Source organism: Mustela nivalis, assembly GCF_964662115.1.
Source record: "Mustela nivalis genome assembly, chromosome: 4".
NCBI lineage: Eukaryota > Metazoa > Chordata > Mammalia > Carnivora > Mustelidae > Mustela > Mustela nivalis.
Window position 1 is genome coordinate 97,002,708 of NC_139023.1, and position 25,201 is coordinate 97,027,908.

The 25,201-nt window shown below is 34.9% G+C and overlaps 1 pseudogene across 1 annotated transcript in view; it reads left to right on the forward strand.

Moving 5' to 3' along the window:
• The first annotated feature begins 7,771 nt into the window (after nt 1-7,771).
• The window catches only part of LOC309863121 (glyceraldehyde-3-phosphate dehydrogenase pseudogene), a 110,832-nt pseudogene continuing 93,402 nt past the window's right edge, over nt 7,772-25,201 (forward strand). The window contains exon 1 of the transcript in view: nt 7,772-7,910. The product of the transcript in view is annotated as a glyceraldehyde-3-phosphate dehydrogenase pseudogene (transcript). The remainder of the gene's footprint in view (nt 7,911-25,201) is intronic.

Here is a 25,201-nt window from a genome sequence, read left to right on the forward strand (position 1 = left end):
ATTTTGCCTGAGGAGGACAATCTATTATGAGAGATGAGTCAAGAAGGCATCCTCCTTGATTGCCCACCAAAACCATTATCGCAGCACAGAGAGGGCATCGGCAGGGAGTGGACAGACAAGACAACACTGATCTCGATTACCCAGGGACAAGATACAATTTACATTACTTGAAGCCACAGGACAGAGGGCAATCAGCCCTGGGAATAGGGCGGCAGCCCTGGAGTGAACAGGTATTAACAGCAGAGCGGCATCCAAGCTACTTGCTTATGCTAGACATGACCTTTAGCCTGACAAGGTAGTAACTGGTTTGATCTGTAATTATGTAAATAATTTTACATTTATGGCCAGAATTGTTCTCAAAAACCAGAAGCAAAAGCCAGAATCCTAAGATATGAAAATCTATGGATCATATTTACTTTATCATGTCTGGACTTGATTTTCTGTTCTAAAGCCATTTCGCATCCATAGCAGCTGTTTGACTCAAGGAACTTGTTGCAACCCAAATTGCTTTCTAGTAGAGAAAACAGCCTCAATCCTAATACGGTCACGATCCCCACAGCCTACAAACACTCCTCCTCCTCCTTCTTCAAGTTTTGGATAATGAATGAAAGTGTGAAAATATCCTTTAAGCATAAAGCCCGAGTGTGCAATGCACTGGGAGTAACATTGTAAAATTTTGATTGGAGATTCTGCTCTATAAGCCAATTTTACGGGGCTAATGATAACATAAGAAGAAATCACGTAATATTTCTCTTTAGACGCAATCATTAGCTAAACCTTATTGGATCCAAGTATCTTGTTAACCTCTTCTGCTAAACTGGAAAATCGTACCCTATTTTTATTTCAGTCAGTGAGAAATGCTTTTTTACATGTTTTGAAAAATGATTGAATTGAGAAAAACAAATGCTTATACTTTTCTGTGGTTATAAGGGTCAGAGACTATGGTAGGGATTTCTAAATATAATGATATGTTCAATTTAACATATTGGAATCACAGTATGCTCAAAAGACCTAGTAATGGGTAGATGTTTCTGGTCTTGGGAGTTCTTGTCAGCATGAGATAAAACTCCAGTAGAAACAATGGTTTGCATTTTCTAGATAATTATATAAGAATCCATGGGAAACTGCTTCAAATATGAAAAATTACCCATGTTATTTCAGAATTCTCCTGCTATGCTATTAGTATATCTGCAGAAGCTGAAAAGCAAATAACCTCTCATTCCCCCATGAACACTGATTAATTAGGGCATGAAACCAGGGTGATTTGTGAAAGAGCTTTGCAAAACAAAAGCTTTGTGTGATTTTATGCTTGACTCCTATTCTGAAACAAGCCAGTAACTAAAGAAAATTATAATAAAGCACTGACTTAAAAATTAGAATATGTGGTAACAGAGGCTCAAAATTAACTGCCATCCCCTCTTTTCAAGTTAGAATTTGTTAAATGATCAAGATGCTTTGGGTTCAAGCCCTGCATATGAACAGATTAATAGGCCCTCAATCTTGGGTCCAAGGCAAATGTACCATTCAGTGTAAATGGTTTATAAATTGGAATTGAGAAAAACAAAGGAAATAAAAGATACTACTGTGTTTGGCACATAGTAGGCCCTGAATGAAAGCATTGATTGACTGATTATACAAAACATCAACTTTTGGCAAACCTTGCATTAAAGATCAGAGTGTAATAAAATGTATAGATGGGCCTGCATTTTTATAGTTGAGGAGATGAGCCGCTCGTGTTAAGTCGGCAAGGCACGTAGTTTAGGGAGAGTCCCTGGAGTTAGACAGTTTGAGCTGGAATCATACTGTGTAGTTTGGGGCAATTTATTTAACCTTTCTGTGCTCCAGTTTTCTCATACACAAACTAGGGATAATAACAGAACTTACTTCGTGTGGATGTCGTGCAGATTAACTGGGCTAATACATTCATAAGAGACATTTATTAGGCACTTGGCACAAATTACACACCCCATAAACTTTAGTGTTTACTGTTAAGTGTAAAGCCAGACGTCATTCAGTTAGGTGAGGTTAGGGCATCAGCTGAAAAACAGGCTACTCTTTTATTAAAACACAATAATCACCTCTCCTGTGAGGCTTTTTGTCGCTGCTGTTGCTAACTGCATCAATTTTGTACATCCAGTTTAGACAAGATAGAAAATTCAGATCAACAAAACATATATACACTTTGAAATCGTCCATAATCTCAACACCAAGAAAGAAGCAGAGTCAGCAGCTTGGCATCTGCTTTACCAAATAGATTTATCTGTATATGATATATACACAGTAAAACTTTGTCATATAAATGGGGTGTAAAATTAGCAATATATAAAATATGGATAGATTTTTCTTGTGAGATTAACAAAAAGACTAGGGTGAACCTGCACAGCTAGATATCTGAACAGGAGAGCAAAAGATCTGGTGCTCAACTGCCAATCACAGGGGCTTTATCACAGGGTTTAATTTGACACACACGTGGGTGTGTATGTGTTTGCATTTGTATTTATATGAAATCATGCTATGATTCATGCAGTTTGGCTACTCGCTTCTTCATTTAACAATAGGCTGTGAGCATCATGCCATGCCCAAACTGTATCAAACCAAGTCAAACCTTCAGCTCTGAATTCAGAGAAATCTGGGTTCAAATGTTAACTGACACTCACTGAGTATTGCCAAGCAAGTTACTAAGTCTCTATTTTTGCATCTGTTAAAAAAAAAAAAAAGATTTTAACCATCCCCACCCAGCAATTGCATTAATCCATATTGAAAACATAGTATAATTGCATGACACTCAGTAAGCTCTTCAAAAAATATTAGTTTTTTTAAATTTTATCTCTATGGTAATCTTAAATGCCTGCCTGGTAGTCCATTTTGTGGTTAGAACATTAATTATTCAGTCCAGTCCACAAGCCTTAGATACTTATGGTTTTCTGGTCTTGCTTTCATCACTATCATAGAAAATGTTGTATGTGGCCCTTTATAGGTGGGAAGATGAGCCCCTTTTGTTAAATTTGCAGGGAAGTTACAGTTTAGGGACTTTGAGCCACCTTATACATGCACTTTCGCCATTTGTCAGATTCTTTCCTTTGAAGCAGTTAGTAGAAGCAAGACTTCCTGAGTCAGAGAGTAAGGTATGAAAAAAATAAAGTTTTGTATCATCTTCAAAATTGCTCTCAGAGAGATTACAACTATTCCATTTCTAACAGCATCATATAAGATTCCCATTTCCATATTGTCAATTTCCTAAATTGAGGTGTAATTTATACAATGTAAATTGCAAGATCTTAGCTGTGCAGCTTTGTGGATTTTATGCAAACATCTGTATAACCAGGACCCCAATTAATACATAGAAAACCTCCAACACACCAGGATTCTTCTTACCTCTTTGCAGTCAATTCCTTCCCAAGTCAGAGGCAAATTCCATTTTGACTTCTAAAACTATAAAAGTCATTTTGTTTTGTTTGCATCCTCTTGAATGTAAAATAAATGGAATCACACAATATTTATGTGTGCGTGTGTATGCCATGTTTTGCTCAACATGTGTTTTTGGGATTCATCCTTCTCTGTAGCATCAGTTTCTCCTTTTTTATTATAATATTTTATTCCACTCTATAAACATATCTCATTTTTTTAAGACTTTATTTATTTATTTGGCGTAGAGAGAGAGAGAGAGATCACAAGTAGGCAGAGAGTCATGGAGAGGGGAAAACAGGCTCCTGCTGAGCAGAGAGCCTGATGCAATGCTCAATTCTGGACTCTGAGATCACGACCTGAGCTGAAGGCAGAGGCTTAACCCACTGAGCCACTCAGGCGCCCCAAGGCATTCATATTTTTGCATAGGTTTGGACATTCAGATTGTTCCCAGTTTGGTATATTATGGATAAGACTGTTGTCAGCAGTCAGGTATATCTCATTTGGTCGACCTATGCCCTCATTCTTTAAAAAATTCATCTATGAGTGGAATTGCTTTTTCATGAGGGTAGGCCTAAATTTGGCTTTGGTAGATAGTAAAAGTTTTCTAAACTGCATAAAACAACAGAACCTGGGGAGTGTATGTGCTATGGCAAATGCTGTGAATTGTGTAAGACTGACCTGTACCCCTGAAACAAATAATACATGAGATGTTAATAAAAATAAACAAACAAAAAAGTGAATAAGGTTTGAGTGCCCCCCACCAAGAAAACAATTTGTACTCTCTTCAGCAAGATCCAAGAATTTTAGCCGTTCCACATCTTCATGGACAATTGATATCATCAGTCTTTTTAACTTAGCTGTATTGATGGGTTTTAATCTACATTTCTCTGATGAGTAATGGTATTAAACACTTTAAAACATGTTTTTTTATAAATTTCTTAATCAATCTTTGCCCACTTTAAATTATCTTTTCTTATTGACTTGTAAAAGTTATTTATACAATGTAAATACAAAGCTTTTGTCATATATGTAATATCTGACTCTCTCTTTCTCTATATATATTATGTATCCCTTTCCAGTTTGTGGCATGACTATTCATTTTTTAAAGTGGTATCATTAGATGGTAGAAGTTATTAATTTCAATGAGAATGATATATTTATATAGCAAGAATATTTGAAAAATTTATAAACATATTAAAGTAATAAATATATGGCTCTTAGCAAGAGCTCTAGTTATCAGGTCAATATAGAAAAAAAATCAATAAAATTTCTGTAAACAAAATAGAGAAATTGAAATTAAAATCTAAAAGACAATACTAATTCCAAAGTTGAAAAAATATCAAATAACTAGAAATAACTCTAAAGAAGATTGTAGAAGCTTTCACACTAAAAGCTAAAAAAAAGAAAAAAAATCGGTGAAATTAGAGATGATTTAAATATATGGAGGATTAGAATATTTTAACAGATTAGAAGATCCAATATATTTAGTGTACTGATTTTCCATAATTGAGCTAGATTTATTGATTTAGGTCAATAATCAAAATCAAAATCACAACAGGAATTTTTGTTAAAATAGGTAAGTTGGTTTTAAAATCTATTTCGAAGTACTAAGGATTTAGAATAGACAAGACAATCTTTAAAACAAAGTACAAAATTTCAATACTTATGACAGACCCTTAGTAACCATGAGATTATGATATTGACATAAAGATATAAAGCATACCAAAATAATAGAACAAAAGAAACAAACTGTAGACTAGCATGTGTGTATTCACTTGATTTATGGCAAAGGCATCAACACCATTCAAAGAGAAAGGATTTTTTTTTCAATAAGTCTCACTGAAGCAAAGGATATTCATAAGAAAAAAAGAAAACCTTTATCTCTACCTAACACATACAAAAATTTAATTGGAGATTAAGGGTTTTTTCTTATGAATATCCTATTCCTAATTTAATACATAAAAATGATGTCTTGGTGATACTTCTATTTGCATTTCTTTGAATACTAATATAGTTTAACTTCTTAAATTTTCTACTTTTTTTTTTTTTACAATATTCCTCTTTGGGACTTTTTTGCTTATTTTTCTAAGATATTCATTAATTTTATAAAAGCACTCTAAGAACTAAGAATATTGACCCCTTTTGATTTTTTATGTGATTAATTCATAGTTCATGGTATTTCTGTGTCTCTAAAATTAACAGATAAATTTTATTTAAGCAAATTCATTAATGTTTTTCCTTTATGGCTAATGTCATACATAGAGATCCTTCCTCCAATGTAATAGAGAAAGTATATTTTCTTCTTGGATTTTATGGTTTTATTCTATACATTTAAATCTTAATCCAGTTAACATTACCTTTGGTATTTTATTTGAATTATGGTTATAACTTTATTTTTAAGTAATAGTTAGCTTGTTGTTTCAGTATCACTTACTGAATGGTTAATAAATCTTTTTTTTAATACTTTGAGATGCTGTCTTCATTACCTTCAAAAATTTTATATATTTTTACATCTTTTTCTGGACTTCCTTTTTATTCTTTTGATTTGTGTGTTTTTACCTGTGACAAGAGCACTATGTAAAACTATCTACTCTTTGAAGGGGATAGATAGAATTGTATCTAGCGTTGGCTGGAACTTAAACAGAATGTTAATAAAATTGATAATAATGGCAATCCTAGCATTGTGACTGACCAAAGGTTCCAGAAATGATTAGAAGACTCAGATGACTGACTCACACAAGAAAGAAAGAGAATCAAAAGCCCTGCTTCTTCTAGCACAATTTAATGGCAGCAATGTGACCAGGAGAGATAATAGTTACCACATTAATAACAGTTGGCAAGTAAGAAAGGTTTCCTGTGGGTCTTCTACAGTCCTTTTAAATTTTTATTGAGGTAAGGCTGGCATACAATGTTACATTAGTTTCAGGTGTACAATATAGTGGTTCAACATTTACATACATTATTAAGTGTACATCCCAATAAATATAGGTACTAAATATCACCATACAAAATCATTACAATAAGAAACATCAAAAGTACTATAAATGGTTGAAACTTTGTTATAAAAACAAAATAAAACTAAAAAAAAATGTCTTTAGTTTGTATTTTTCATACCACAGATCTTATGATGATTCATAGAGCAAAGCTGAAAAGATCATAGTATGGATAGATATCTTCATGCCTGAAAATGAACATAGTTAATATTTTAAAAACCACTGGTCTAGAAAAATGCATGAATCTTTTGCTATTGAAGAAAGGCAGGAGGGAATAAGAAAAAGATAATTAAAATGATTAAAATTAAAGATACTTCCACACATTTAATTATAAATTTCACTTATGGTTTTAAACTCATGGAGGTTATACAAAGGATAAAAAACTAAATTGAGTAATGTATTCCTGAATGGCAGTAAAAGGAGGATATCTTTTAGCCTTGAAAGGATTTATTGTGGTACTAATACAAGTACATTACATACTGAGGGGTAAATACACAGAATTAGATATTTCATGATGAGAATACAGATGCTAAATAGACAGGTTCTAACAGGGCCTTAAAAATTCAATAGTGAGATGTACAAAGTAGTTTAGCAGTGGAGTATAGAAATGGTATTTTAAGCCCTTTGAAACCAACAATTGAGAGGATTAAATCTTCGCTTTCTTCAAAATATTCTCTGGTACCTTCAGCAAGAGAGAAAACACTGATATAAGAGGCATCATTAGTGTGACAATCTAAACATATCCCCTCATTGTCCCATTCATTTCTGTAAGTTACTGCTTTTGATGGAACAAGAAAACATATGCTGCCTTATTTAAATTCCACTTTAAACTGAGGAACCGAGTTTATATTCCCTACAGAGGGATAATAGAAAGGTATTCCAAGTGAGTTTTCCCGACAATGCCTGTAAGTTGGTTATACATGCAATAATTCTTATCATACACATTTCTATTTAATTTATTCGCCTGCTCAATTATCTATTCAGCAATCGCTGTGAAGTTCTCGGCATATAGAGCTGACAATGTTTGGGGTTATCATATCTTTAGATTCAGGACTACTCTGGAAGAGGTCTACAGTTTAATGTGTCTTGTGACCACCAAGAAAGAAAGACTAAGGATTCTCTTTCCAGACCTGACTGATCAGGCAGCACCATCATGGGAGTCCACATCCACCACAACAAGGACCAAGAGGTTCAGCACAAGGAGCCTAAGAGCCATGACATCTACCTGAAACTGTTGATCAAGCTGTGCATAGAGGTTTCTGGCCAGATGAACCAACTCTCCCTTTAATTAAGTTGTATTGAAGACATTGCTCCTGAGTCGCACCAACCTGCCACCTCTCTCCCTCTCCCGGATGTTCTGGAAGATGAAGATGCCTGGCCAGGAAAACAAAACAGCTGTGGTTGTAGTAAGTATAATCAACGATGTGCATATCCCTGATGTGCCAAAATTGAAGGTGTACATCCTGCGCATGAGCAGCCGGGTCTGGGGCTGTATCCTCCAAGCTAGAGGTGAGATCCTTCCTTTTGACTAGTTGACCCTGGACTCCCCCAGCTGTGGCACTACCTTGCTCTCTTGTCCACGCAAGGGCAGACAGATATACAAGCATTTCAGCAAGGTCCCAGGAAGCCCACGCAGCTACATCAAACCCTGGGTGCCATCCGAAGACCGGAAGTTCAGGGGCAGCAGAAGCCGCAGGGCTAGCTGGAGCTACAAAAACCAACCCCAGATCCTGCCTTGTTATGAACAAGATTTGAATGCAGAAAGAGAGAGAGAGAGAGAGAGAGAAAAGAGAAACGAAAAGAAAGGAAAAGAATAGGAAAAAAAAAAAAGAAAAGAAAAAAGAAAGAAAAGAAAAGAAAAACAATATGGTAATGAAGATAATGGGCACACCAGGCACAGAAGAGGGAGTAAGGAACACCACTCAGGAAGAGCATAATTATTATTTTTTTTTTCATTGACTTTTTTTTTTAAATTTTTTATTTTTTATAAACATATATTTTTATCCCCAAGGGTATAGGTCTGTGAATCACTAGGTTTACACACTTCACAGCACTCACCAAAGCACATACCCTCCCCAATGTCCATAATCCCACCCCCTTCTCCCAAACCCCCTCCCCCCAGCAACCCTCAGTTTGTTTTGTGAGATTAAGAGTCACTTATGGTTTGTCTCCCTCCCAATCCCATCTTGTTTCATTTCTTCTCCTACCCACTTAAGCCTCCATGTTGCATCACCACTTCCTCATATCAGGGAGATCATATGATAGTTGTCTTTCTCTGCTTGACTTATTTTGCTAAGAATGATACGCTCTAGTTCCATCCATGTTGTCGCAAATGGCAAGATTTCATTTCTTTTGATGGCTGCATAGTATTCCATTGTGTATATATACCACATCTTCTTGATCCATTCATCTGTTGATGGACATCTAGGTTCTTTCCATAGTTTGGCTATTGTAGACATTGCTGCTATAAACATTCGGGTGCATGTGCCCCTTTGGATCACTACATTTGTATCTTTAGGGTAAATACCCAATAGTGCAATTGCTCGGTCATAGGGCAGTTCTATTTTCAACATTTTGAGGAACCTCCATGCTGTTTTCCAGAGTGGTTGTACCAGCGAGCATTCCCACCAACAGTGTAGGAGGGTTCCCCTTTCTCCGCATCCTTGCCAGCATCTGACATTTCCTGACTTGTTGATTTTAGCCATTCTGACTGGTGTGAGGTGATATCTCATTGTGGTTTTGATTTGTATTTTGCTGATGCCGAGTGATATGGAGCACTTTTTCATGTGTCTGTTGGCCATCTGGATGTCTTCTTTGCAGAAATGTCTGTTCATGTCCTCTGCCCATTTCTTGATTGGATTATTTGCTCTTTGGGGGTTGAGTTTGCTAAGTTCTTTATAGATTCTGGACACTAGTCCTTTATCTGATATGTCGTTTGCAAATATCTTCTCCCATTCTGTCAGTTGTCTTTTGATTTTGTTAACTGTTTCCTTTGCTGTGCAAAAGCTTTTGATCTTGATGAAATCCCAATAGTTCATTTTTTCCCTTGCTTCCCTTGCCTTTTGCGTTGTTCCTAGGAAGATGTTGCTGCGGCAGAGGTCGAAGAGGTTGCTGCCCGTGTTCTCCTCAAGGATTTTGATGGATTCCTTTCTCACATTGAGGTCCTTCATCCATTTTGAGTCTATTTTTGTGTGTGGTGTAAGGAAATGGTCCAATTTCATTTTTCTGCATGTGGCTGTCCAATTTTCCCAGCACCATTTATTGAAGAGGCTGTCTTTTTTCCATTGGACATTCTTTCCTGCTTTGTCGAAGATTAGTTGACCATAGAGTTGAGGGTCTATTTCTGGGCTCTCTATTCTATTCCATTGATCTATGGGTCTGTTTTTGTGCCAGTACCATGCTGTCTTGATGATGACAGCTTTGTAATAGAGCTTGAAGTCCGGAATTGTGATGCCACCAACGTTGGCTTTCTTTTTCAATATCCCTTTGGCTATTCGAGGTCTTTTCTGGTTCCATATAAATTTTAGCATTATTTGTTCCATTTCTTTGAAAAAGATGGATGGTACTTTGATAGGAATTGCATTAAATGTGTAGATTGCTTTAGGTAGCATAGACATTTTCACAATATTTATTTTTCCAATCCAGGAGCATGGAACATTTTTCCATTTCTTTGTGTCTTCCTCAATTTCTTTCATGAGTACTTTATAGTTTTCTGAGTATAGATTCTGTGTCTCTTTGGTTAGGTTTATTCCTAGGTATCTTATGGTTTTGGATGCAATTGTAAATGGGATTGACTCCTTAATATCTCTTTCTTCTGTCTTGCTGTTGGTGTAGAGAAATGCAACTGATTTCTGTGCATTGATTTTATATCCTGACACTTTACTGAATTCCTGTATAAGTTCTAGCAGTTTTGGAGTGGAGTCTTTTGGGTTTTCCACATAGAGTATCATATCATCTGCGAAGAGTGATAATTTAATAATTATAAATGGGCTTGGAACAGAAAAGATCAGGACTTGCAGTTTAGCTGTGCCACGAAATAGCTGCGTGACTGAGGGCACTACCAGCTTACTCCTCTGTAAAGTAGATCTTTTTTTTTTTTTTAAAGATTTATTTATTTATTTATTTGACAGGCAGAGATCACAAGTAGGCAGAGAGGCAAGCAGAGAGAGAGAGAGAGGTGGAAGCAGGCTCCCTGCCGAGCAGAGAGCCCGATGCGGGGCTCAATCCCAGGACCCTGGGATCATGACCTGAGCCGAAGGCAGAGGCTTTAACCCACTGAGCCACCCAGGCGCCCCTGTAAAGTAGATCTTGACTGACTACTTCCTCATAGGACTGCTGGATGGACTCTGTAGACAGTACAAAGTCCTTAGCAGAATTATTACAGGATATATTTGAAAGCTATTTTTAGCAATGAAGACTGTCCTCAATTTTCATTCATTTTTGCAATAATTTGACTCTGCTTATTTTACTCTGACCACCCCAAATGAACCACTGATGCCAAGACTATCAGTGGCATAGCAGGCCAATCAACCATCCCATTTGTATAGTGTCATCATTTTTCTCTGCTCAGCAGTTTGATTAATTACTTGCCTCATTTATCATAAACTACATTTACAGTCTTACAAAAATGTTTAAAAAAGAAAAAAAATGTTTAAGAAGGAAAAAAATGAAAGTGGCAGGAAAGCATTAGCGATAAGCTGCTAATTTTCATAAAATTATTGTAAATTAGGTAAGTTTGGGAATTATTAGGACTGATAGAAGCTGACCTTTAATCTCAAATTGAAGCCTATTCTGCAAATTTGATGTTTTATAGATATTTTACAAATGTGTCATGGACAGTAGGAAAATACTTGTCATACTGTGAAGAGTTAAAGATTTAATCTCGAGAATGGGAATGTCATTTTTAAAAGAAGAGGAGAAGCTATCCAGATAGAGGAAACATGGGTAAAAGCTTAAAGGTATGGGTCATTCACACCACATGTCAACAGAGTTGTGAAATCTCAGTGTAGTGAGAACACAGGAAGCATGTAAGGAAGAGAAGAATATTAGTTTAGAGAGGAAATGGACAAGCTTATATTTAAAAAAAATTGTAGGGATGCCTGGGTGGCTCAGTTGGTTAAGCAGCTGCCTTCGGCTCAGGTCATGATCCCAGCGTCCTGGGATCCAGTCCCACATCGGGCTCCTTGCTCCGCAGGGAGCCTGCTTCTCCCTCTGACTCTGCCTTCCACTCTGTGTGCCTGTGCTCGCTCTTGCTCGCTCTCTCTCTGACAAATTAATAAATAAAATCTTTAAAAAAAAATAAAATAAAATAAAATAAAAATAAAAAAAATTGTACATCAGGCTAAGGAGTTAAAATGATTTAGCAGCATTTGAAGAAATGATAAAATTGGACTATTACATGGCCAGAATTTTACAAAGAAACTTCTATTTGTGTCTATAGGGGAGACATGAGTAGGGAATAGTTAGATTCATAGGAAGGAAAGGAGGAAGAAATTGTGAAAAGGCATTCTTGGGAGAGTAATTTTAGAATGGTCCAGAAGAGCGGGAAATCTAGAAACTGAAAGACTTGGTCTGGTTGGGATCTTTATTATGAATTCAAAAGCTAGCAAGGTACCTGGTTATTAATTAGCACTAAGTAAATTACAGCATGAATATAGAAAAGAGTTAGAAATAATAAATTGTTGGGGCTTATCTTTTATCAAATCCAGAAGCTATGATCTTTTTACTTTTGCTGTGAACCGAATCTCTTGCTTGTATTCCTAGGGCATCCTTCTCCCACAATTAAAGTAAGAAGATGCTATGCATATGCATAACAACTATAACTATTATAAACATAACTATGACAAATAAATACCCTTGTCTTAAAGTTAAAGTAAATTAAAATTCTTCATTTCAAAGTTATGTGTTTAAGAAATATTTTTTCAACATCTAAAATATATTTCCTTCTTATAATTATATTTTAACTAACATATAATGTATTATTTGTTTCTGGGGTACAGATATGTGGTTCATTAGTATTATACAACACCCAGTGCTCGCCATAACACATACCCTCCCCAATGTCCATTACCCAGCCACCCCACCCCACCCCCTCCAGCAACCCTCAGTTTGTTTCCCAAGACTAAGAGTCTCCTATGGTTTATCTCCTTCTCTGGTTTCATTTTGTTTTATTTTTTTCCTTTCTTCCCCTATGATGCTCTGCCTTGTTTCTTAAATTCTGAAAATCAGTGAGATCATATGATAATTGTCTTTCTCTGATTGACTTATTTCACTTAGCATAATACGTTAGTTCCATCCATGTCACTGTAAATGGCAAGATTTCATTTTTTGATGGTTGTATAATAGTCCATTACACACACACACACACACACACACACACACACTCACCACATCTTCTTTATCTGTTCATCTGTCAATGGACACCTGGGTTCTTTCCACAGTTTGGCTATTGTGAACATTGTTGGTATAAATGTGAGGGTGCAGGTGTCCCTTCAGATCACTGCATTTGTATCTTAGGGGTAAAAATATATTTCCCACTTCCTTAAGGTATAACTCCTTTGTATTCCACTATTAGATATATTTTTTTAAAGATATACTTCTCAAGATCCACAAATGGCATAGAAATTAACAAAGCTAATGCTTTGGAAATTTCTACCCATTGTTTCAGAACAATTCTCATTTATCTGTGATTTGGAGCAAGTGATTTAACTGAGTTTCATTTCCCTCTTTTACTTTGGTTGAAGTGATACCCTGCTTTCCCAAAGACTATTTTATTAATTAGTTAATATATTGACAAAGATTAATAGTATGTGAAGGTGTAAATTATTATTTTATTTTGTTCTTTCTGATTTCATATTTCTAGAATAAAATTTGGCTTGACTAATTTTTGTAATTATAAAATTAAACTTTATTTTTTTAGCTTTAGCTTTAGCTAAATAAACTTCATTTAGTTAGCTCCCATTATGATCTGAACACCAAGTTAAGTCTATTAAAAAATTATCTTATCTACCAAAAAAATCCAGACAAGCAATATTCTCATTGTATAGATTAGAAAAAATGAGGTAGTAGTGGAATTAATAACCTGTTCAAGGTTACACAACTGTAAATAAAGAGATTTAAGACCTCTGCTCAAAACTAATATATTAAAGTAGCTATTATTAATATTTGATATTCTGTATAAATCATAAATATTAATGGGTCTGTTACCTCTCAGTCTGTAAAGGTTAAAGCTTGACTAATCAATTTAGTTTATTCCTTTAAATCAGATATCATGTAGGTAATATCCAATCGCCCATTTTTTTCATTAAACTTATTAACTATCTGCATATACCCCTGTAAACTTGTTTAGCAAAATAAGTCCAGTAAAGGAAAATAATTTTTATTTAGTACAATAAGTTCAGTACCTTTATAGTTTCTTTACTACTTTGAAATCATAAAATAATTTTTATTATTACCAATAATACCTCCATTTCATTGATTTATTCTTATCAACTCATATATTTGTTGAATATTACATGAATGTACATAAATATTATTCATTTTTATCTTAATATATAATTTTTTTTATTTTGAAGAGTCCAAAATGTCCCTGCTCTAGAAGTTTAAAGGACTAATGAACTGAAATTTTCACCTCTGATGTTTTAGTATATACCTACTACAGTCTTTTATTTTCTTCTGTTGTATCTTTAAATCAAAAGATTTTCCCCAATATTACCATTATTAAATAACAAGCCACTTTTCCCCTTTTCTTCTATTTGTTTTTTTTTTTTAATCTCATATATAATGCTTCTTCCTCAAGTTTGATTTCCTCTTAGTTTTGTTTATAGAGGATATTTCACCTACCAGTTTTGGTATGCCCGTTAAGGAAATGTTATCTTTCCATTTTTATTATGCTCAACAGGTCATATTCTCCATCATTTAGAAACATTTCCAGTTAATCTTTTTAATTTCCCATTTACTTTGTAGTTACTTATAGACAATTAAGTCCAGTATGTTAATATTACTTATCACTTATCTTATATTTCATCTTAGCTTGTAGAACTCCCTATTCTCTTCATTGTGCATGTTGAGATTATTTGGGCTAAGCAAAAGATCCTCCCTTAATACCCAATTTAAAGCCAACTTAATGAGCCCTGCCAGTTCTGAACACAACAGGGAGTTTCGTATCCCATCTGGTTAAGTGGAGACTACAATAACTTCCATGATGAGGACATCTGTTTAGAAAAATAAGAGTTCCATAAATCCAAAACTCTCCTTCCTGTACACTAACACACCCATCATTTGTGCTTTATCTTTATTCTCTTCGTGTGTGATACCACGGTCTTCAAGAAGACTCCCTTTTCCTCAACCTCCCTAAATAAACTCCTTGGTACACATAAAAATAAAATAACAAAGTTGAAACCATGTAACAGGTCCAGACTTGCTCTTTTCATCCACAATATTTGTTTTCATCAAATACATTAAGGAAATGATACAGGTATAGATTTGATGGTGATAATAGAAATGGTACTCAAAATTTGTACAGTGTTCACTAAGCATTAGAAAGTCCATATGCACTGTTACCTCACAAAGTCCTCACAAAACCATAAGAAGAAAATAAATGAGTATCATGATCACGTCCCCAATACTCATTCCATTCCTCATCAATTCTGTAGGAAAGAAAAGGACAATTGTTAAAAATATACTATGAAACAGCAGCAGCAGCAGCAGCAACACAACAATAAATAAAACCTACAAAGACAAAACTCCCTGCCTTCCTGAGTTTCCATTCTCTCATTCTCCTGAACCTTGAGTAACAGTGGATCCTGATGTATAATCCAAGAAATCTCCTCGTGTTATTGATTTAAATGGCATTGACACAATTTTACAGTGAAAAAAAGGTTTGTGCTTTAGTTACATAGATATAGGAACATAATGAATAACCAAAACAATAACACATAACAATAAAAAAGTAACACCTTTAATGTGTTACGTACTGTAATCATCACTGAAAACACAAATAAAGTAAAACCCACTCCCAGGTTTTCAAGCAGAACACATAAAGTACCAGAAAGCAATAAGGCCTCTAAAGAAAAAGTAAGCAAAACTACTTATCTCAAGAAACAACATGTGTGAATATTACTCATTAACAAAAGACGCGGTCTCTCTCTCTGACCTATTTACCTCTATGTTACATAGCATTTTAACCTACAGAAAGCCGTAATGTCTAATAGTAAAAAAATTTAAAGAATCACCTGCTTATTATAGTGAAAAGTGATTCTTTATAGCAATGAGAGAAAGGCAAACTTTAAAGGAAGATCTACATAGCTAATATTAAAAAGTAAATGGAGAAACATAATATAGAGGCCAACAAATTATGATAAACCCTAAGGAAAATACTCATCTATAAACACATTGAATGATTAATGGTGGTAGTAATTTCAAGTCATGTAATAGAACAAAAATTACAACCAGTACATTACAGTTAACAATTCAGGGGAGTATACATTTTAAATATATTTCTATTAAAATGACTCCTGTCTTTTTAAGGATTCAGCTTAAAGGTGTTAATCATCCATTATCCAGTAAACTTGGTCACACTAAATATAAGATAGGTTTATTTTTGAAACTCAAATAATCTTAATAATTGTGAGCAGTCCCCAGTGGTATTATGTACCTTTGAAAACTTCACTCCATTTTTCTTCCCACTGATTGTAAACATTTCCCAGGAAACCCTCATGTGGAACCTGAACTTTTACATCGATGCTCTTAGAAATTAAAAAAAAAAAAAAAAAGTTTTTCTTTTCTTTATTTTTGTCCACATCCATGTTCTTTTTCATAATCTTAACCCTTTCACTCTTTCTAGAAAGAGTTAGCTCTACTCACTATTCCTAGTTTTTAATCTACATTTCCATTGTAAGACTACTTCACTCTGGCTTCCAACCTATTTTATAAAAGACATAAAATGCCGTGAATATTCTTTTCAGTCTTTATCAGACTCCAACAGCAGTACTCGACATGGTCAACCATGTCTTCCTTAAAATCTGCTGTCCCTTTGGCTTTTGAGACACAGATTTCCCCTGCTTTCTGAAAGCAGAGCATTCCCCTGAAATCTTTTGTAAGCAGAAATGGTGTAAAGCAAAGAAGCAATTACCATTAATTGATACGAAAATTTTTTAAATTAAGTTTTTATTTTAATTCCAGTATAGTTAACATACAGTGTTATATTAGTTTCAGGTGTACAATACAGTGATTCAACAATTCTGGGTAGAGGAAAAACTTTTTAGCTTTCCCAGAAACAGTCAATGACCTCTCCCAGGTTTTTTTAATACCTGAGGACACATTTTGCTAATGAAGGCCTACAATAAATTGAGATAAAGCACAGAGACTCACAGACACAGTTCAAAGCTGTGGTGGCTTGATTCTGAGTGATTCTCTGATTCTCCCAGAGAAGGAGTTTGGTGGGGACACTCTTGCTGCTTGGGGTGTGTGCTGCCTCTGTAATGTCTTACTGCAACACAAATGCTCAATCCTCTTTTTGCTTTCCACCTTTTTTCATAAAAGCAAAAATCCTCTTTGGATCTCTTTCAGTTACCGAAAAGGTACTAACTAATGTAATTCTCTTGTAAAAGCAAAGCGGTCTAACGAGCTTTTGAAAAGCAGATGCCCATTTAATTCATGTTTTTTACCTATCTGGCTCTTCCTGCTGGACTCAACTCCTCTGCTTGTCTATTGCATGTTAAATTCCTCAAGCCTAAAATCTAATCCGCCTCTAACTATCCTTTTACATACACTTTTCCCCCAGATGGTCTGATCCAACTAAATAGAGATGGTCCATAAAAGTTAAACTCCGAGCCAGGCATCTTTTCTGAGCTTCTGACTCATAAGATTTTTAAACTGCTTAACATTCCTTAACTAACCCAAAACCATCACAAATTCAACATAACCAAGACTAAATTCATGACCCGTTCACTGCTTTCTTTCTCTAATCAATGAAGGACTTCATGATCCATCTAGTTACACCAACTAAAAAAAAACTAGAACTCATTTCTGAGATTTCCCTCTTCTTCAACAGCCTAAACAATCCATTAATAATACACTCTGTTGATTTTATCTACTAAATGTTTCTTGAATCTTTCCATGTCCTTGGTTCCCCCACCACCTTCTTGGGCCAAGCTGTCATCATATCTTGCCTTGTCTGTTATAGCCTACTAATTTGTTTACCTATACTAATTTGTCTATTTCCATCTGTTTTGGTGTCCTACCAACCCATTCTCCACAAAATAACCAGAGCAATCTATTCTAGAAGCAAATCAACTTATATCATATTCCTGCTTAAAATTCTCCTGTAATTTCCCACTGCTCATAGGTAGGCACAACTGAGAAAGATCTCAAGGACTAATGGGGTCTGGATTGCTGTCCTGCTCCAGTCTTATCTTGAACCATTACCATCCTTCTTCTTGCCCCAGTCATATTAGACGTTTGCTCATTATTGTGAAATGCACCAAGATTGGTTCTGTCAAGTGTTTTTATCAGTACTGTTCTCTCAGAGGGATACACTATTTCCTCCTCTCTTACCTAGCTAAGTCCTATTTAACCTTCTTTTGTCAAATCAAGTGTCCCTTTCTTAAGAAAAAGCTTCCTCGGCTTCTCTGAAAATATTAAATCCCCATATATTATAATACTCTATTTTTAAAAGTACATTCCTTGTTACAATTTAACATTTGTGTGTGCTTGTCTCCCTCTAGAATGTACACTACCTGAGAGCAGGGATTAGAGCTATTTTGACTCAGTATATAATCCCACAGTCCAATACAGTGCCTAGAGCAGAGTTTCTGTTCAATAATCAATAATCAAGGCTGAATGAATAAATAAATATCTTCAATCTCCTACTTAGTTGGAATAAATAAATGCTTTTTTTCAGCTTCTACTCATGCTTAATTTTCAAAATCTTCTTCCATTTCAGATAATTTACTTGTTTTTAGTGTACAACACAAGGATTTTTGGTATACTTATAGAGTGTAATTATTACCACTATGTAACTTCAGAATATTGTGAAGTTGCCTTAGAATATTCTAAAGTGATTTAAGATAGAAAATTTTTAAGAAGAAAAAAAATCCCTCTTAACATTAATTTATTTCAAATATATAAAATAGCATCAGAATATAGGTTCAGACTAAGCTAATGACAAATTTTCTGCTTTTTAAGAAAATCAGTAAAGTGAGTACTTTGGATTTAATGTATTGTAATATCAGCCATGAGAGGCAACATACCCACTATTTTCAAAACCATCATCCTACCATTCTTTTGTATAAATTAGATATGCTAATGAACTCTAAAATTGGTTGCCTTCAGATTTTAAGACAAGGTGTAAAAATCAACCCATGAGGCATTCATGTGAACCTCATGTCTGATCAGTGTGTGAGTGTTTGCATGACCAAAGTACTAGCAGTTGAAAACTTCCAGAAAAACAAGAAAAAAACAAGTTGATGTACATGAACCCACAAGTGGGCAGGTTGGCTTTAAAATGCTAGACTTCTCAACGATATTCTTGTTAGTTATCAGGTGGCATTCTTCCTGAGGCTACAACTTTGAAGTCAGTGGTAGCACATTGAGAAATTTGATTCTCTGTCATTTAAGTTTGCTCTTTCCAGGATCCAGAAACATTCTCACTTGCCAAAACGGAGATAATCTCCCAAAAAGTGAATATTCAGGAGCCTTCAATTACAGGAATCTCATTTATATCTAAATTCTCATCTTAAGAAATTAAGCCATATACTCCAAATGAGAAACCCTTTTGCATATCTAAACCCAGTGTTTATAGGAATAAATTCCCTGTCACCCCATTCTTTTATTCAAGACTTTTCTACCAGTTCTGCGTCATTCAGTAGGCCCTTTTTAAAGCCAGTATGGAATATGGGTCCTTACCTTTGCAGGGCCACACACATTTGCATCTACCTGTGCCTTTGGAAAGCTCTGAATCATTGGTTCTCAAATTTGGCTGCACGTTGCCAGCACCTGCAGAAACAGCCATGATTTGTGCCCAGGGTCTCTGGTTTCATTAGCATGGCAAGTTTTCATACCTCTCCTGGTGCTTCTAAGCAGCAGCAAAGTTTGAGAATCACTGCCCTCAACTATCGAGGGAAAAAAGGTAGACCACGCTCATGCTCTGTTACCAAAACTAAGAACTAATTCTGCTCTGTATGCAACAATAAGCACAAGGAGGAATATATATTCTAAGTCTCAATATGAGAGACAAAAGCTTCCTGAAGCAACAACAGTCTTTGCCAACCTCTAAGTCTTTGCCAGAGGGACTGATACACTTTCCATTTCAAAATGTTTCTTCCTTGACCTTTTGCTGTCGACCAGATGCTTCATTATTTCTTATTATGAGTTTTACAGAATCAAATGAGTGCTATTTGCATTAGCCTCCATCACTTCCTAGTAAGGGGCAGATTAAAATCCCTATACTACCTTTAGAAGAATTTCTCTGTTGGCACCAGCTATATTCAGGAGACCTTTTAAAAGTAAACAAGAAAACCCTTCCTAATATAATCTCCATGGAGATTATATCAGAGGATGGGATTTGCAGTTGATTGCACTCACGTTACTATTTAAAATAAATGCAAAAGAAGAAAGGCACAAAATATAGAATATTAAGATAAAGTTTAAGTATAATATTAAAATAAAAATTTGAATGTTGGAATTCAGTTATTTGACTCATTGAAAAATCTTGCTTGAAACATCAGTAAAAAAAAAAAATACTTTTAAGCTGTTGAATTTAAGTTTTTCCAAAGCATCTTTTTTTTTTTTTTTTCCCTGCCAGCGCAATTCTCTGAGGCAAATTGAGTGAAATATTTCGCTGGAGGGGATACTTTACTTTCAAGAAGCATTCCTTTGCATCATGAAATATATCGAGGGAAGGGGAAAAAATCAAAGAGTGCTATAATTTGTGGCAGGCAAGAAAAATTACTATTAACATGATCATGAGATCTCTTAATTTTCCTACAGCTTAAGTCATGATTTAAAAATCTGTTAATTATTCAGATATTAAAACATGCATCCACATAGTTTTCAATTCTTTCATTTAAATATTCGTTGTTTTTCCCTTTGATGGCATGTCAAGGGAAGAGAATGCCCTTTACTACTTATCTCAGACATCTGCTGCTAAGGAACCTTCTGTTAATTATCCTGACATATCTAACCTGCGAGGATTTTTTTCGTTTTTTTATGAGCTGGAGACTAAAAGGTAAAAAGAAAATAAAAGAGGAACTACATTTAAAGCATTCCATAACGGAATGATATATCTAAGTCATTTTCACATTATTAAATTGGTTCAGACAATTCATAGTTTCTGTAACAATTTAAGGTCTAAATATTCAGAACATGTTTCACAAGTAGTTGTGAGGCAAAGGGGTATATTAGATGAATGGATGTTCTTTTTGTGTTCGAGGCGCTCTGTCTAATAGATTGTGTGTATGATTTTTTTTTTCTTTTTTTGCCACAGTTAGTTCCCTATGCCCTTAATAGCGTCTTGTGTTGTTATTGTTAAGGAGGTTCTTGCCTGAAGGAAAAGAGAAGATTTATTCCTATGAGATTTTTCTAAGAAATTGTGTGGATTGTAGATGGCATAGTTTTACATTTATTGAAATTGTCTTTCCCCTTGGGTCTTAAGAAAATGTGCCTAAAGCTATTATCGTATCTATCGACTCAGTGGGATTTCATGGACGCGGCTCTTTGTCCCAAGTGGTTCAAAAATGACCTTTATGAGCCAAAGTTCAAGCTGAGTGAAGGTTCTAAGATGGAGATTAGAGACCTGTCAGTTGTCTGAAAGGATAAAAGTGTAAAATCATATGTGACGCTCAGTTCAGTCACATCAAACACTGAGAAATGTTTACTGAATGAACTACACCATCTCTAATCATACTTTTCCCTTAAGTATCCACGTTATCATGGGCCCCAACACTGAGAGAGGTTGCAAACGAAGAGCTCTAATAAGTATGCACCAATTACAGCAGGCATGTGCTTGCACCTTAATTTCGCACAGCAATTATTTTTACTGTTCAAATGAATTTGACTTGTTGTTAGAAACTCTCCATCCCATTCTCCCACTTCTTTTAATTAACTTTTCAATATTAGGAGAGAAAAATCTGAGACATCACAATACCTATTAAATATGATAGGGTAAGCAAAGGCAAAATATGTGTTTACCAGAGCACGATATGGAAAACTTCTCAACCATGGTGCTTTGCAAGAAGTTCCCTTGGCACATAGTTCTATAAATCTAATTCCTGGTAGTAAGAAGAGGGACATCAGTGACAAATGCAAAGTAGGCAACTGTGAAAGTATGACTTGCAATCTCTGGAGGTCAGATACTATTCTCCAGCTGCAGACACCATTCCCGGTGAAAATGAATTAAGCTGGAGTAGAGATCCTCGGTAGCAATATATCCCTCCCACCTACCAACCCCTCGTGACACCGCCATGGTCTTTTAATCTGCCATCTTTTGGTTATAGTTTTTTATTCTCTGAAGAGCTGAACACATATTACATGCCTCATTGATGCATCATTTGGAAAAAAAAATAGCTCTTATCATCTTGTTATATTAATAAGAAGCAATAGTATAGGCATTTAGCTACCTGAGACTTACTTTTCTTTGTTGGGAAAATAATAAATTATTGACCTATTTGGAATAGTAATCTAACTACTGAAAAGACAATACTAAGGGAAAAAAAATGTTAAACACATAAAGCTGGACCCTGGAAGTCCTATTATTTAAATAGCTGCATATTTTTATTAGCTACTCAAAAATAGTTTTACTGTAGTATTGCACATTATGTGTTTGGAGGTTCAAATATTTTAATGCATTGTTCTCCCCATGAAATAGCTATCAGATTATAATTGGATTCAGTATTGCCTTAAAGCACATGTGTTTCCTTTAACATTTATCTTTAAACAGATTTCTACCTTATTATTAGTTCCTTTTTTTAATGCTTACACAGAGAGCTGATTTCCCTAAGTTATAATTTAAATAACTCTTGGTCTTCACTAATTCCAAATTGTGTAACATCATAAAATAATCTAATTAAAAAAAGCAAAGGCCTCTACTTTACATAATGTATTCAACAACCAACAACTAAAAACTCCTGTGATTTTTTTTTTATCTGTAAGGGAATTATATAGACAAGAGCTTAATTAAAGTTGATCTCTCTCTATTTTATATCTTTACAGATAGAGGCCTGGAAGAATAATGTTTAAAATTTCTCCAACTAACATATCTATCTCCACCACCTTGAAATAGTTCTATTTTTTAAATGGAAGAAAGGCAATTTAAAATTAACTTTTGTTATCCAAAACTGAATCATGAACACTATTTTAATGATCTCTAGAGTGCTTACGCTATTTAGAGCATCTTTGTATCTCCCATCAAAGCATAAATTTGTGAGTTATGACTTCCTGTCTTTCAAAAAGGTTATGGATTTTTTAAAAATATGGACTCCCCCTAAGGGTCAAGAGAATTATCACCAAAAATTAATTTTTAAAAATATGTAATAAATATTTGCAAAATTGTTTTGTTTTATCAAACTATAAAGTTACAACTTGAGGATCTTATTACAAATTCTTATAGCCTAATGATTGGTGGAAAATCCCCTGCTGCTTTTGGCAGCAGAAGAGGAAAAGTGCGCATTCTGAAATATGCCCAGAACGTTCTGTTCTTAACAAGGCCTACCCTTAAGGTAAACCATTTTACCAGAGCCTAACCAACTAAAGTTTTACCAAAACCTAAGTGACCTGGGAAAGGAAGATATTCAACTCCAACAACCTTTAGCCTTTAATATGGAAGAGGAGAACTACTCAGCTGAGGCTCACTAGAAGACTGAGACCCAACTACAGTACTGTAGAAAATGCTGCCCCTGTCCCATACCTTACCACCACACTGTTAGGGCTCCTGTGTAACCGCAAAAATTAAAGCCAAAAGAACTGCAAATCTCAGTCCCCATGGAATATCTAGGGAAACCCCAAAACAACAAGGGAAACAGAAACAGGACACTAGAGGAAATTTTAGCCTGTGGCAGCACAATGATGGCAAACAGTGAACACAGGCTACTGCAAAAGCCGTATAACCATAAGCCTTACAGTGAAGATCTGTTTACTTCAGTTCCTTTTTCCTGATACACCATGTCTGACTTTCAATAAAGTCATGTGAAAAGGCAAAGTCATAGTCTGAAGAAATAAACCAAGTATCAGAGCTAGACTCAGGCTGGAAGAGATTTGGGGACTATCAGACTGGGAATGTAAAAAAACTTGATATGCTAAGAGCCGTAATGGAAAAAGCAAACAGCAAAAACAGATGGGAAATGTAAGCAGAAGATGGAAACTCTAAGGAAGCTCCAGAAGAAAATGTTAGATATCAAAACCACTACTCAAAAATGAAGTGCCTTTAATGGGACCCATCAGTGGACTGGACACAGCTAAAGGGAAAGTCAGTGAGTTTGAAGAAGTGTCAGTAGAAGCTTCCCAAAATGAAAAACAAAGAGAAAAAAGAATGAAAAAATATATATGGAAAAGAATACTGTGAAACACTTATGAAGATGTAACATGTAACACATACCTCATGGGAAAAGGAAGAAAGAAGAAGCAATATTTGAAGTATTACTGACTGAGAATTTTCCAAACTTAATGAAAGATCTGGTTATCACAGACAGTACCAAGCAGGATAAATATCAAAATATCTATGCCTAGGTAAATCACTGAAACTACAAAAAATTAAATACAAAGGTAAAATCTTGGAAGAAACCAGGTAGGGGTGAGGGGGATATTACCCATGAGAGAAAAAGGAAAGGAATTACATTGGACATCTTTTTAGAAACCATGCAAGCACAAAGAAAATGGAACAAAATATTTAAAATGTTGACTAAAAAAAAAAATATGTATTCAGTGAAATTATCTTTCAAAAGTAGAAGAGAAATAAAGACTTTCTCAAGCAAACAGAAATTTAGGAAATTTGTCACCAGAAGACATGCCTCGTAAGAAATGTTAGAAGAAGTTCTTTAGAGAGAAGGAAAATAATATAGGTCAGAAACTTGAATCCACATAAGGGATATTGTTAGAGAAGAAATACACCAAAAACCAACATTGTACTGTATGGTGAATAACACAACACAATAAAATAATATATAATAAGGTAAGTTGAAAAAAAATTAAAATGGGCCAAAAATTTGAATAGGCACATCATCAAAATAATGTCCAAGTGGTCAGTATATGTAAGAAAAAGTCAACAAGTATATAAAGTTAAACAATAATGAGATAAAACTGTACAACCCTCCATCCTACCACCCACTGACAAAAGCTAGAAGACAGAAACTATGAAATGATGGTAAGGGTTTGGAGCAACTGTAACTCTGTACACTGCTGCAGAAATAAAAACTGGTATACCCACTAGGGGAAACCATTCGGCAGCATCTATAGAATTGACCATATCCACTATACTCGAGGACCCTATTATTCCCTTCCTAAGAACATGCCAAAAGAAATGCAAACATAGGTTCACAACAAGGCCTGTTGAAGAATGTTTACGGCAGCACTGTTTGTACTATCCAAAATCCAGAAATTACCCAAATGACTATCATTGATAAAATAGATACATTAATTGTGGTATAGTCACACACAATGGAATATTATGAAGCGATGAGAAGGTACTTTACATAACAGAATAATATAGATGAATTTCAAATGTGGCACTGAGCAAAAAAAGCCAGATACAAGTGTGTGTATGCTGAATGATTCTGTTATGTCAAGTTCAAAAACAAGTAAAACTGATC